At 37.7% G+C, this 15,494-nt stretch overlaps 2 pseudogenes across 1 annotated transcript; one reads left to right on the top strand and one right to left on the bottom strand.

Annotated features, from left to right (window-relative positions):
- Positions 1 to 3,284: 3,284 nt before the first annotated feature.
- On the top strand, positions 3,285 to 5,460 carry LOC143602742 (UDP-glycosyltransferase 73E1 pseudogene; annotated as a pseudogene). The gene is made up of 2 exons (XR_013147901.1): positions 3,285 to 3,875; positions 4,570 to 5,460. The product of XR_013147901.1 is annotated as a UDP-glycosyltransferase 73E1 pseudogene (transcript).
- A 2,048-nt stretch (positions 5,461 to 7,508) lies between these two features.
- On the bottom strand, positions 7,509 to 15,494 carry LOC143602741 (UDP-glycosyltransferase 73E1 pseudogene; annotated as a pseudogene).

Raw genomic sequence — 15,494 nt, 5'->3', positions numbered from 1 at the left:
CCCCGATCTTGCCACTGGGGGCATCGTACACAGTCTGGTGGGATTCAGGAAACTCAGGCTCGAGAGACTCGAGCATGAACTTCCTGACGATGTACTGGTACTGATCGACAGGTAGAGCACACTGGCACTCGCCAGCAGTACTCCTATCGTCGGCTACAGCTTCAGCATCATGAGAAGACATTTTTGCAGAAAGAAGAGTGATTTCGGGAAAATGCTTGCCTGAAGAAGGGGAGTATTTGCCGGAAATCACTAAGAAGAAGAAGAAGAGAGGTGAAAGTGTGGATTACAAAGAGGCCTCTCCCCCTTTATATACTAATCGCAATTAATGCGGTGAATTTAATGCGGAGGAAAGAGAAATCGACGGTGCAATGAAACTATGACACGTGGCAAAAAGCAAGCTGGCAACAGCTGTAGAAAGGACGTGTGCCAGTAATTTCGCGGCCACGCGCCCGAAAAATCACGCCCACGCGCCTGAAAAAGCGTCTGGAATGACCATGTTCTGTCACGTCAACATAACTTCCTGCACGTCCTGACAGTCAGAAGAAACCGTCGCACGACGTTTCAGAGGTTTGGACTGTTATCTTTTCACCAACTCTTCGAATTTCAAAATTCAAAATTCGAAAATATTAAAAAGTAAGCGGGAAAATACCCCTTACCCCTTGGCAAGCAAGTAACCGTAAGACGGATGCGGGTACAGTATAAAGGCAAAACCCTTCACATACCTAGCACCCGCAGGGAATTGAAGCCAAATAAACCTTGGCAAACAAGTAACCGTAAGACGGCTGCGGGTACAGTGTTAAGGCAAAACCCTTCACATACCTAGCACCCGCAGGGAATTGAAGCCAAGAAAACATTGGCAAACAAGTAACCGTAAGACGGCTGCGGGTACAGTGTTAAGGCAAAACCCTTCACATACCTAGCACCCGCAGGGAATTGAAGCCAAGAACCTTGGTGAACAAGTAACCGTAAGACGAATGCGGGTACAGTGTTAAGGCAAAACCCTTCACATACCTAGCACCCGCAGGGAATTGAAGCCAAGTACCTCGGCAACCAAGTAACTATAAGACGGGTGCGGGTACAGTGTAAAGGCAAAACCCTTCACATACCTAGCACCCGCAGGGAATTGACGCCAGGAATACCTTGGAAGTAAAGTAACCGTAAGACGAGCGCAGGTACAGTGTTAAGGCAAAACCCTTCACATACCTAGCGCTCCGCTGGGAATTGAAACCAAGAAGGATCTTCTGGGCAATGCTTGCGGAAACGGAAATAACATCCCCGCATAGCGGGAACGTCGAGAACTACGTTGTTTGAAGCTCCAAGATGGAATTGGTGGTCTTAACATAATTGATCACTATGTTCAAAACTACCAAAACCTCATGGAAAATACATACAACTGGGACTCAATGCTCCTGACTTGCGAGGAGGTTACAGACCTACCCGCATCATACCCAAAGACCAAGCAGGAAACTCGGGCATTTCTGCAAGTGACAAGGACTTCCGCGGAAAGAATCCCCATGGAAAACCTTACAAAACCCTTTTCAAAACCCTTTGCTCAAGTCCAAAAGTTCACCTCACTTTATTAAACACTCATGAGAAGAACATTGGACTGGGGGGACTTGAAGAGGTAGGTCCCAGCAGAGCCCAGTTGGACCCGCAAGACTCACCTTAAACAGGGACGTCTGCGCAGAGACCAACTGGATCCGCAGGACCAACCATGCTCAGAGACGTGACGTCCTTACGCGCAGTACGCAAGCTGGTCCCGCAGGAAATGCCTCCCAATGGTGAAGGACTCCGCCTGTCCCCGCAGCCTCGGATACAAGCCATTAGGGAAGGCCACCCGCGCAGCATGGCTACACGCACAAGGCACTTAGCTCTCGATCATTCAGTGTCACCTGAAGGAATGAGCCAAGCCGGGAGCAATCCCGCACAGAGGCGGGAGGGGGAATACTCCCGCCCAAATAAGCCAGTCCGTATACTGAAGGATCTTTTACTGTACCTGACGAGGTATGGGCGAAAGATCTGATCAGAGATACGACAGCTCACTGATACAGTATGGCGAGCAGCATGCTCCTGTACTGTATCACTATTAGCCGCTGCCTACTCACCAACTACTGCCATACCACGTGCGTAGCCGTCAGTTGGTGGAACAGGAATAGTGTACAGCAGGCCTGGTCGCTATCAGCCGCTACCTACCCACCAACTACCAGCAGGGCACGTGCGTAGGCTACTGTTGGTGGAACAGGAACACTGTTGCAGCCGGCCATACCTCTTTGGAAACCTACCTTCAGCTATAAATACCACAAATGGTATGACCATCTCATCTTATCATCTTACCTTGTATGATCATATCTTATCACATTATCATCATATTATACCTGATATCTGCTCTAGCAATCTCTTAATATACTTTTATATTTAAAGAGCAATCTAGTCTGATTCTCACGCCGGAGGGTGGTCACAAGGAGGAACCCCCCCCCCTTCTCAGTGACGAGCTCACGGTGTCTGTTTTGCAGGTTATCAGAAGAACCATCTTCCAAGGGTCTAACCCCTCGTGGGAAACAGCTATCCAACCCCCAGGTTACCAGTAATCTGTCCGGGGTCCGGTTAGTGTTTCTTCAGTGTTGGATTAAAATAAATTAAGGAAAATCAAATTAAATTGTTAACATCATATCTATATATCTTAAATTAGTAAGTATACTGTGTCACTTGTTTCAATTATATGAAGTCTAGATTTATAGAACATACTTTCTATATTATATGAAAGTATTTGCAATATTCTATTCGTTAAACGCATATATATTCAAAAATTTTGGTGGACGCACGCTTTCATTGCATTTAAGTGCAAGGAACATTGACGACAACTCCTCTTTCGTAAACATGCAAGTGTGTTCTCTATGTATATTTAATGGAGTAGTTGTTGGTTGTTATGAGTTGAGGCACGAGAAAAAATTATTGTTCATGAGTAACGTAACTTGAAGAAACAATGTTTATAATTTTTTAGTATTTTTTGAGAGTGGTTGCTAATGAAAAAGATATAAAAGAAGTGATAAAGATATAAAAAAAATATTATTTACGAAGAACGAGATAAAAAATCTACTACTATAAACTTTTATCAAATTCTATCTTTAATGTAACTTATTAGTTTCTCCTTTTTTATGTAACTTATTATATTACCCTTTTTTAGACCATTGAAAAGAAAGCATGCCGCCAATTCTGAATAAAAATGCATGGATGATTTAATACCATTTCTCACAACAAATGCCTCACCAAAATTAAAAACCAAACCACATTCTAAAAATCCAATGGCTAGTCCTCTCAAAGACCTTCACTTTGTGCTGTTTCCACTAATGACTCAAGGTCACATGATACCCATGTTCGACATAGCGCGACTACTAGCCGAACGGGGTCCGACTGTCACCATAATCACCACTCCTGTTAATGCTAAACGTTTCAAACCGGTCATTGCTCGGGCAATCCAAGAAAAGCTCAAGATTCAAGTTCTTGAACTTGAACTCGCATTGAGCGAAGTTGGTCTACCCGAAGGATGTGAGAATTTTGACTTGATCCCATCAGCTGAATTGTTCCCTAAACTATTTACGGCTGCGACTATGTTAGCCGAACCAGCTGAAAACATGCTTCGGGGACTAAGTCCGGCCCTGAGTTGCATCATTTCGGATAATCTTTTGGCTTGGACAAGTGATATAGCTCAAAAGTTTAATATTCCAAGGATTATTTTCCATGGGCCAGGATGCTTCACCTTTCTATGCTTACATATTGCAATATATACGAACGTGCTAGATGACATAGCCGTCTCTGATACGGAGTACTTCGTGCTGCCTGGCCTTCCTGACCGCATCGAACTTACCAGAGAGCAGGTAAGAGTGTGCATTGGTCAGTTTTGGATTTTAATCTGACTAAAAAGGAAATTTTGGTTTTTATGTAGAAAATTGATTGGCTTTTGATTTTTCATATCGGTTTGGTTTGGTTATGAATTTATTTTACTGGTTTCAGGTTTGGGTAATAAATTTTGGTCTTAAGCCTATTATTATTATTATTATTAATCACTGAATTCTGGTATTTAATTTTTAGTCCATAGCAATGAATTTAGGTCATAAATCCTATGACACGCATTTAAACAAGTTTGGCACGATTCGCGATTCAGTTTTACTGTTTTAGAGTTCAGTTTGATTTGGTTTTGAAGTGAGGCATAATTAAAACCGTACTGTATCTTTTGTTTAAAAAGACATAAGGCTATTTTGGTTTGTTTGGTCCAGTTCGGATTTGGAGCAACAAATAACCAAAGCCAAATGGTAATTTTTGGTTTTCAGAAAAGAAAAACCAAACCATCAGTTATTATTTTGAGTCAGTTATATTGGTTTGGTTTTGAAGTTCGATTTGGTGCAGTTTGGTTTTAGAGAAAGGCATAACCGAAACTGAACAGTAACTTCTGTAAAGAAGTAAAGGAAAAAAAACGAACCTTTAGTAATTAGTGCGTCAGTTATTTCTGTTTGTTTTTGTCGGTTTCGATTTTGGTTTGGTTATTGGCTCTTTTGCTCGTCTTAAATGTAGGCTTGTAGTTGGGGTGGAAAAACCTTAAAGGAAGCCGTGGCTTTTGTGGAATATGTACGAAAGGCGGAACAAGATGCAAATGGGATTGTGGTTAATAGTTTTCACGAGTTGGAGCCTAAATATGTCGAAGAACTCGCAAAGACAAAAGATAAAAAGGTATGGTGTATTGGTCCGGTTTCACTATGCAACAAAAGTTTCCAAGACATAGCCGAGAGAGGAAGCAAGGGCACCATCGACGAACAAGATTGCTTGAAGTGGCTAGACTCTAAGGAGCGAGAGTCCGTAATGTTTGTTTGTTTAGGAAGTCTGGCTCGTGTTTGCACCGAACAAAACATCGACCTCGCGTTGGGATTGGAGTCATCAAACAGACCGTTTTTATGGTGCTTACAACATGCAGCAGAAGAGCTCGAAAGATGGTTCTTGGAAGAAGGGTATGAAGAAAGGGTGAAAGATAGAGGGCTCATAATACGCGGGTGGGCCCCGCAAGTATTGGTTCTATCACATCAAGCCGTGGGTGGGTTTGTAACACATTGTGGATGGAACTCGACTCTTGAAGCTGTTTCAGCAGGAGTCCCTATGGTTACATGGCCACAATTTGCGGACCAGTTTATAAATGAAAGGTTTATAGTAGATGTTCTGAAAGTTGGAGTGAAGATTGGTATGGAGGCTCCGATTGTCGTTGGTGAGCAAGATAAGTTTGGAGTGGTCGTGAAGAAAGAAGACGTGAAACGATCAGTAGAAGATGTTATGGACAAAGGAGAGGAAGGTGAAGCAAGACGAAAGAGATGTAGAGAACTCGCGGAATTGGCGGAAAGAGCTATGGAGGATGGAGGTTCATCTCGCCTCAACATGACATCCATGATTCAAGACATTAATGAATTATGTTTATAATCTGATTAATCTCTATTGTTATAATTTATAAAACATAGTGTATTTTTTTTTCTTTGAAAATGTTTGATTTTGTGCTTGGACTTCCTATTTTACAATATATATAACTATTCTAACAATAGGGCCCATTTTAGATGGCCTAGCACATAGGCATCATAAAAATGCTAGATTGGCTCTTAATTATATAAATTCTGAATAGAGAAAATTTTTAGTATAAATTATAATATCAAAAAAAGTTGTTTTTAGGTATTATAAATTTATAGGTTACAAGTCACAATCAATCATTAACTTTACTCAAAATAGCATACATGTTAAGTAGAGATGAAATTATCTACAATAACTGGAAGTATTAATTTCGCTCAACATAACCAACATTCTAGCCGTACTACAAATAAACAATAAACACCAAGGATTAAGAAAAACCAAATTATTTAAGAGCTTTTATGATGTTTATTTATTTTATTTTCATTTTTTAATTGCAGTTATTGGTCTGTTTCTTGACTATTTTTCCATGTTATTCACACGTACAAGTCGAGCATTTGAGTAATCAATATTTGATCCCTCGACAATATAACCTCGGTCCATCAATGGAAAGAGGAAAACAATATGAGGTATGTGGGATATGAAGCCCTTAAGACTTTCGAATGTGATTGGTTATTAAGCGTGAAAATTGGAAACGTCTAATGCTTCCTGGTTCTTCTTATTGAGCTATGGTGTATGATTAAGTATGATCGATCTGTTATGACTATAATAAATAGTTCATTGATCTAACTTATGAAACAATTAGCCAGCTTCCTTGTGGTAATTCTAGGCATTAGGCGCTATTCAGCTTTCAAGATTCCAAACCTTCTATTAAGTAAGTGCGAGTTACGACTGTGAGTTTGGTTTTAGTGAAGCTTTATGCAGGTTTTCGAAGTTGTTTATATGTCCAACTATTTTAAATACATTTAAACCGTACCTGCAAGTTTTTGATGTGAAAAATTTATAAAGTCTGTAGTTACAGAATGAGCGAATCAAATAATCTAGTAAATAACTTTATATATCTGTGCTATATAGTATATAATGTTCCAACTCTTTACGTCATAACTAGTTCTTTATGCTAATACTCTCTTAAAAAGTCATGAGGAGCCTAGATTTTTTTGACGGTGTTTGACTATGTGGTATGCCATTAAGCCTACCTATCACCAAACCTGGGTTTCTTGGACGAAATTTCAGTCGTCCATTATTAGTTTACACACCATCTGACCACCAGACCAGAGGCCTTACGGCAAAATAGTTTGGGTTATAGTCTCACAAATGAGTGCCGGCTAGAATACGATGTTAAATAGATTTTGGCAAGTTCGATGATAACAATGGAAGACTGAGACATATGTTGGCCTGCAGGCAAACTAACAAATTGGATTGTTCTAGATGACTAGGAGGCTTAACGTAAGCACTTACATCAACACGTACAATTATCGGTTTATATATGTAGAATTGTAAAAAAGAGCAAAGATCATCTTATACACCACCATAATTTGGATGATATATTGATACATACACAACGTAAAGTTACCATGACACCATATATCACGTATGTACTTCTTGATTCAAGAATTCATGAATTTGTATTTGGACTAACTGAATATACGTAAATGGGTTAAACAGTAAGATCGTGTTTGCTATTTAAAAGAGGTTTGTGGCGCAACTTGTTGCCTGTTTACTTATTACTTCGTTATAATTGTTTTCGATGATAATTTATAAAAGGAATATCACTTTTTAAGTTTGCCATACTTTCAAATCCAAATTCCTATATTTGGCCCACATTTTGACTTCATATTTGTCTAAAGTTTAGTGATTTATTTAATTTTTTAAGTTATTGAAATCTTTTTTTTTTTTTCATTAATTATGTTTCCCTCCTCTCCTTCAATTGTTTGAAAGAGTTTTGTTGATTATTGATAAAAAGTTGATGCGAAAGTTTGTCGTCTCCTACTTGAGATCTAGACATGAATGCTTCGGCTCCAAAGAACCATGCTTGGTGAACAATTACCACATCTACACAATACCGGCCTTTAGTTAACTAACTTATTCTCTTTGGCTAATTTTTCGGTTATAGCTTCAATCATCAATGTCACTCATGTTGAGGTGAGATGAACCCCCTTCCTTGATTGCTCTCTTCGTCATTACCCCAAGTTCCTTAGCTCTCTTATGGTTTACGCTTCATTTTCACTACTCATCAAACCTTCAACACATATTTAATGGCTTCCCTCCTCACCGTCACATCAAACTTCCCTCGATAAGTAATTGGAACCTCTTCACCAATCTTTACACCGTTCTTCAACACATCTACAATTAGCCTTTCATTTAGAAATTGTTCCGCAAAATGTGGCCATGTAATCATTGGCATGTCACACCCGGCATCAAGGGCCTAGCAGTATGACCAATAGTTGGTACTGGTTTTATTAATTTATCAAAGTTTGATTACGCAGCAGAAAATGTTTAATAAAATATTTACTTTCATAACATAGGGAATTAAATACCATTTTTCATTTTACAATGCTACTTGCTTTAAAACAAGTTTCACATATGCTTTGTTTACAAAATATAGCTGACCCATCAGCTGTATTCTATGCCTAATGATCTTCTATCTCTATCGGACATATCCACTTCTATCCTTACACCTTACCTGAAAACACTTTTAAAAATACGTCAGCTATATGCTGGTGAATAAAGCTGTAACACCCCGGCTAAAGCGGAAACGCCTGAGTGTGACGTACAGATTGCTCAAACACACATGACACTATTAGGCGACCATAATAACATTATTTCATTTTAATCTTCATGTAACACAAGTTTATCAAATAATACAAGTTGTAACAAATAAATAAACAAATGATAAGTTATTCTTTGAATATCCTATAGGCATGCTATGTGTCTTCTAACTTTCATCCTCGTATCTTTACACCTGTAACATATGTATAAAATAAAGTCAGCTACGAACATAGCTGGTGAGCTTCCACAGTTTAAATACGTACGTAAAAACCATACAACTCATGGACAAGTGATAAACGAGCAAGTAAGTCCTTTCCAATTGGTAACAACCAACGTACTCGGGAAATCGCGCAAGTAAGGTCCTTTCCAGTTGATAGCAATCAACGTACTCGGATAATGAGGCTCTTTTCCACTCGATACAAATGGACCGGAGTGCAAAGGGGGGCGTATGATCATACTTAATGAGGCTTCCCAACCATGCAAGTAATATTTGTGCAAGTAATACAAGTAACACACAAGTCCATATACGAATTGTAGTTTTGTAATAGAAGTAACAATACTTGAATTTCAATATGGATACATATGCTACCCCAAAACAATAAAAATATTAAAAAGGGGTGGTGAAAAACTCACATTGAAATTGAAGATAAACGTTGCAATGAAAACCAAAAGCATGATAACGAAACCGAAGCGGTCGAACATGCGTTAAAGAAATCCGAAACGATTGAACTTCTCGAACTATAATTAAAACAAAAGCAAAGTCTAACTATCGGGATTGAAAAGGTTAAAATTATTTTGTTAACGGAGTTAAGCATTATTTAATGTAACTTTTATTATTTTATGGCATTTTTATATTTTAATAATATTGTTTAAGCTTTAACGGGTTTTAACGATTTAAATTAATATTTTATTAATAACTTAACGCTAATACGACAATTATGATATTTGCGAATCACGGATTTTAACTATAGTTTTATCTAAAAAAAATGATTATGTTTACAATTTATCAAAGGTAACGAGCTATAGTCAACGAAACGGAAAAATAAAATAATTTTATCGGGTTTAATGAAGGTGAACGTTAGCTTTTAGGTGAAAAATGTTAAACTTAGATTTATTGTAACATCCTAAAATTTTAATGATGAGTAAAGGAAGTTATGTTTAGTGATTTCGCGTAATTAATTAATATCGGGTAAGGAGCGGGTCTTGGACTTGGATTAATTGAGAGGGGTTAAATGAGAATGGGATTTCAGGGATATAAATACCCCCCAAATCCCAAAATATCTTCATTTTTCACCAAACTCCCTAACACTCCAAAAACACACACATACCACACTAACTTCGCCGCCGGACCGAAGGCAGATCCGGGCAGATCCGGCAGACCCGAGTGAGAGAGAGAGCGATTAGTGGTGATAAGCAAGTAAACGAGATCCAAACAAGCCCAAAAAGGTATGATTCTTGATCTTTGAAGTTTAAAGATCCAAGCTTTTTAGTGTATAAACGACCAAAAATGGTCGGGTAGCGTAGTGGGTGATATTGAACCATAGCAAGGGTGTTAAAATCGCTCGAAAGGCCGATCAGAAACTAAAACAGCGGCTGTCTGGGCAACTTCGCCTTCATCTAGGCAACTTCGCCTTCAAAGCGACGAACTTCGCCTGCAAGCTAAGTTCGCCTGATGAACTTCGCCTGCAAGCTAAGTTCGCCTGATGGCAACTTCGCTGTAAAGTTAAGTTCGCCTAACTGGTAACTTCGCCTGAGGCCAAGTTCGCCTGATAACAACTTCGCCTGAAGCCAAGTTCGCCTGATGGCAACTTCGCTGTAAAGCTAAGTTCGCCTAGCTGGTAACTTCGCCTAAAGCTAAGTTCGCCTAAGGTTAACTTCGCCTAAAGTCAAGTTCGATTAGAAAATAAATTAAAAATCTAATGAAAAATGTGTTAAGACAGTTAATGGAAATAAAATTTTTCCAAGCTGACCTGGCAGCTCGACCCCAGCCAAGGGCTCTGCCCCTTGGACCCTGCTAGGGGCTGCCGCCCCTAGACCCCGCTGCCAGGGGCGCTGCCCCCGGACCCCCGTTCGTTGTGGGTAGTAATTAAGACTAGAAAGATGTTATAAGTAGTGATAGTTAAATTGATATGTATACTTGTTATACAGTCAGCCGTGCACAACTGAAGAAAGGGATTACGATCAACGGAGAACGTAACCGTGTTCAGGTGAGTTTCTAGCCCCATTTATGTGTTACGTTTTCGGGGTTGTGTGCATACTCAATATGTTTGTTAATACACTTATCCTAAGAGATAAGTGTATGCCTTATGTGGATAATGTGAAATGTATGAATGATTGCTTGATAGTACGTGAACGATCTTCGGATATTGCACGTACTGTCAGGTTGTAACGCTATGTATAAGGTAAGTATGTTATGTATGTTTATATGTATGAACATGATAGAGATAATAGAAGAAAGAAATGATAATGTATGGTTACGAAAAGGGTACCGAGCCCTAATAATACTCGAGGTATGATGTATGGTTGTATGGTTACGAAAAGGGTACCGAGCCCTAATAATACTCGAGGTATGATGTATGGTTGTATGGTTACGAAAAGGGTACCGAGCCCTACTAATACTCGAGGTATGATGTATGGTTGTATGGTAACGTAGGGGGAATCGAACCCTTCTAATATTCGAAAACTAGGGACCAGACCCTTATAATATCTGAGATGATAGGGACCAGACCCTTATAATATCTGTGATGTTAGGGAATCGAACCCTTCTAATATTCGAAAACTAGGGACCAGACCCTTATAATATCTGTGATGATAGGGACCAGACCCTTATAATATCTGTGATGTTAGGGAATCGAACCCTTCTAATATTTGAAAACTAGGGACCAGACCCTTATAATATCTGTGATGATAGGGACCAGACCCTTATAATATCTGTGATGTTAGGGACCGAACCCTTCTAATATTCGAAAACTAGGGACCAGACCCTTATAATATCTGTGAGGTTATAGGGCGAATGGCGCTTTAAAAAGTATGATTATGTATGTAAGGAAAGCATGAAGGTAAAAATGAACGTATGATTATGAATGTAAAGAAAGTATGAAAGTAAAAAATGAAAGTAAAAGCTCTTAGGTGTATATGAAAGAAAGTTAAGAGATTAAGTATGAAGCGTAAGAATGTATTGTATGATTATGTGATTAACTAGAACTCACTCAGCGTAGCTGACTTTTAGTATGCACGCAGGTGAGTAGGATGAGGCAGCTCGCTTGAGGAGACACATGGCACTGAACAAGAATCTGGCATCTGAAGACTTATGATGTTTTAATTTTAATGCTTTAATGTTGAAAGACAAAGGATGTTTTGAGACAAGTTATGAATTATGTAAAGTTTTATGAAAGTTTTATATTCCGCGTAAATGTTTTAATTAACTCTGATATTTAGAACTGTGTTTATGAGTAAATCCAACACGAAAGTAGGGCTACCGGTAACGGGGCCTTACATTTATACATAATTTATTTATGTTAAAATGACTTTATTTGATTTAAAATAATTTTTAATAATCTATTTGGTTTATTTAATAATATAGACGACTTAAAAGAATTCGGTTCATTTCCGGTCGGATCTGGACTCAACTTTAGGTTGGGTTCGTTTCCGACATGGTAAAAAGTATTATATTTTAGAGAGTGAGATGAAAAGAATTAGTTTTAGATGTTGGATAAATAAAATAACTAAACCGAACCGAATAAATACATAAGCGAGTCAAGATCGTTTTTGATGAACTACACTATTGTTAAATAAATAATATAACATTAAGTTCTAAACGACACGAACAAGCAGAAACTAAAAACATACCCGGAACAAGAACTTAGATAATAAAAGAAGAAATCTTGAACTTCACGGGTTGACTTCATAAATCAAAGTAGGTGAAAATCACCAAAATGAGAAAATAACAAGAATCTTTTGTAAATTGAGTTGTGAGGAAATGGGAAGGAATGGAGCTCTATCTATAAGTGAAGTGAGCTAGAGTTGTTTCAATTGTATTAAATTGGTCAAAATACTTAATGGGTCATGAATGCCATTTAAAATTTGTAATTGGTCATAAAAATTAAATTGTAACCTACAATTTATATTCAAACACATTTATTATCATCATAAAGAATTTTGACCAAGATTTAAATGTAGTAGGAATGTATTTTTCTTCATCTTTTAAAACCAACTAAGTAAAAAAAATGTGACATAATTAAATAATAAAAAATGTACTTTGGTTATACGTAAGTAATGTTATCTATGCGACATTTGAATAAAGTATATATATATATATATATATATATATATATATGTTAGTAATGGTTAATATATTTAAATAACTTTAGGAAAAGCTATTACATATGAAATATGTAACATATGATTGTATTTATAACTAAATGGATCACCTCGACTAATAAAATGGATTAGTTTTCAAAATATATTTACTCTTTAGTCCTTGAACTTTGAGGTGCAATCTATATGAAATAGAATTTATATAACTTGGATATTTTTATATTTTACCCGCACAGTTTGCAAATTGTTTTATCTTTAAAACATTGACTTTCGTTAATTGCGCAAAATTAATTGAAAGCGACAAATGATAACCGTAAATCCTCGGAATTCAATACGAATAGAAAATGAAGGTATGATAAACGACGAACAAGAGTACATTAAAATGAAAAACCGGGTCGGTTTAACGAACACAATACTAACTCAAAAATGACGAATGTCACTTGAAGTGAAACTTAAGAATCTTTTAATAATATATATATTTATAAACAAAAACCGAAAATTTGAAATGGGTCGGGTTTTCAGATTTGAAAAGTAACGAATGTTACAAAAGCTGACTCGATAAAAGGTTTTCATAACTCGTTATGACACAATCACTAATAGCGTTCAACGAGTCAGTGGGTCTCAATCCTATCTCATCGGAACTAACCATGCGCATAGACCACTTAGTGGACGGTTATGTGCCTTAGAAACATTTACTTGCCTTATGGTCAGTATGTCTGTAATGTGCCCACTACAGATCATATATGACATATGTGCATTTTCGCTTGAGAGTTTAATTACTAACTTGTATCAAAACATTTTAGAGGATTTGAACCAAACTTCATGTAAATACTTTTCTAACTCTTTACATATGGATAACCCTCCATAATCTAAAAGAGTAAATATTTTTCTAACTCTTAATTAAAAATGAATAAATATCCATAATTTTATACGAGTAATACTTTAAAAAGGTTATATGTATACACGATATTAAAAAGGTTAGGTGTATTCACGACCTTTTGATGAGCTGTTCAACTAACAATATCTCTATATTTGATAAACGATTACCTCGGGCCTATAGTTCGAGAATTATAGTTTAACAATTTAGATTGTTCAAATGATCTAACTTCAGACCTTTAGTCCGATTTATAGCTTTAGCCCTGGTAAAACATTTCTTTTGATATAAAAGTCAATTTTAATCAAAATGATTATTTTAGTTCGTATGACGTTTGGTGTGACATGATTTGGTCTAATAGGTTTGAACACTCTCATCAAGCTCTCCAGGAAAGTAAACAGATCCCGCTGTTGATTGGTATTTATACGAATTACTTTCCTTAGACAAGAAACTCGACTACCGGTATTGTCATTCTTCCAGTTACTACATGCCCGTCACGCTTTTCTAGTTTAATCTTTAATATTAAAAAATTAATGTTTCTTCCTATTGAAGAAAGCCAGTTGACAATAACGTTTGTATGTAAAACTTTATGTTTCTTCGTAATAAAGAAACATTTATTTTTGTAAACCTTTATATATAAAAAAACTTAATTAATCTATAAACTTTTCAAGGTTTAGGCTATAATTCGACTAGGATCTAAGCTATGAATTGAAATATCATAGCTCTTACCTTAAAATGGATATAACACTTAAGGACGAACAAAGTACTTCGACTATACGTAGGGTGTCGGGGTATGAAACGTCGAAACTCTAGAATGGCGTCGAGACGCCAACTCGGTGGCACAAACTTTGAGAAGTGAGAGTGGTTTGGTGTTTTAGACGCCCAAATCCTCTATTTATAGTCATTTTCTTTACACCCCCAGTTTGGACCGTCGCTACATGTGTCGCTCTTGATGATGAGTCGTGTCATAAGATGTTGACATATAGCATTCATAATGATTAGTCATCTGCCACATGTCACCTTTTGAGGATACGTGTCCTTATGCGTTGACACATGTCATTCCATCCGATGAGTCATAAGACATGTGTCGCTTCCATATAAATGTAACTAAAAGACTTACTAGTCTCTCAACCTTCTAAATTGTCAAAATTGGTATGGAAGTTTTCGGGATGTTACACGACAACCCGACACAAACATCTTCTAGAATTGAGTTCCAACCACAATGTGTCATGAAGCCACCTAGAGCTTCGTGCGACAATATCATGTTGTTGTTCCAACACCCATCTCCCAAATCGTCACTTGTGCGTCTAACGACCCAAACGAAGGGTATGTTGGATGACTATAGTCCAAGTGCTAACTCAATGGCTTGGTCAGCCCAACCACTAGCTAGACCTCCAAAGCAAACATAGACCACAGACCCTGACTCCCTCGAGTCCAACCATTTCAAGCACTCGAGGCTCAATCTCTCGGTGTTTGGAGCCTTGTTACTTCTCTCGGCTATATCTTCAATGCGTTTATTGCGTAGTGAAACCGTTCTGATACACCACACCTTTTTATTTGTTGCCTTGGCAAACTCTTCAACATACTTGGGCTCTAACTCCTCAAAGCTATTAACCATGATCCCTAACGCAGTTTTCTCTGCCTCTTGTGTTCGTTCAAAAGTCTCTTGAGTTTCTTTTGTTTTTCCCTTTCCCTGGCTTACAACCTGCGGGGTTTGGTAGCTTCAATCTGATCAGGCAAGGCCAGTAATGCAAAGTAGTCTGAGTCGGATTTAAATTCGTCTAGTATGTTTGTATTTTTCATTGTGTTTATATAATGATGCAAAGGATCCAGTTCCATAGAAACAATTCTTGGAATGTTTAACCTCTTTGCAATATCACTACTCCATGGAAAACCTCCATTCAATTCTTGAGTTTTGCTTTAATTGCGTGATCAATGATATGTTTGATATTGTTTGTGTTGACAGAGTTGTGATCATGGTAACCATAGCGCCGTGTTGAGCTAGCATCCGCACGATGTCCACCATGGGGATTAAGTGACCTTGAGACGACCATGGGAACAACACGAAGTGAAGATTTGTGGGAGGGGAAGCCAT

Source organism: Bidens hawaiensis, unplaced genomic scaffold (assembly GCF_021521415.1).
Source record: "Bidens hawaiensis isolate Kalapana, Puna unplaced genomic scaffold, B.hawaiensis_p1.1 tig00059743_1, whole genome shotgun sequence".
NCBI lineage: Eukaryota > Viridiplantae > Streptophyta > Magnoliopsida > Asterales > Asteraceae > Bidens > Bidens hawaiensis.
The sequence above is the reverse complement of the archived record's forward strand: the minus strand, read 5'-3'. Positions and strand labels throughout refer to the sequence as shown.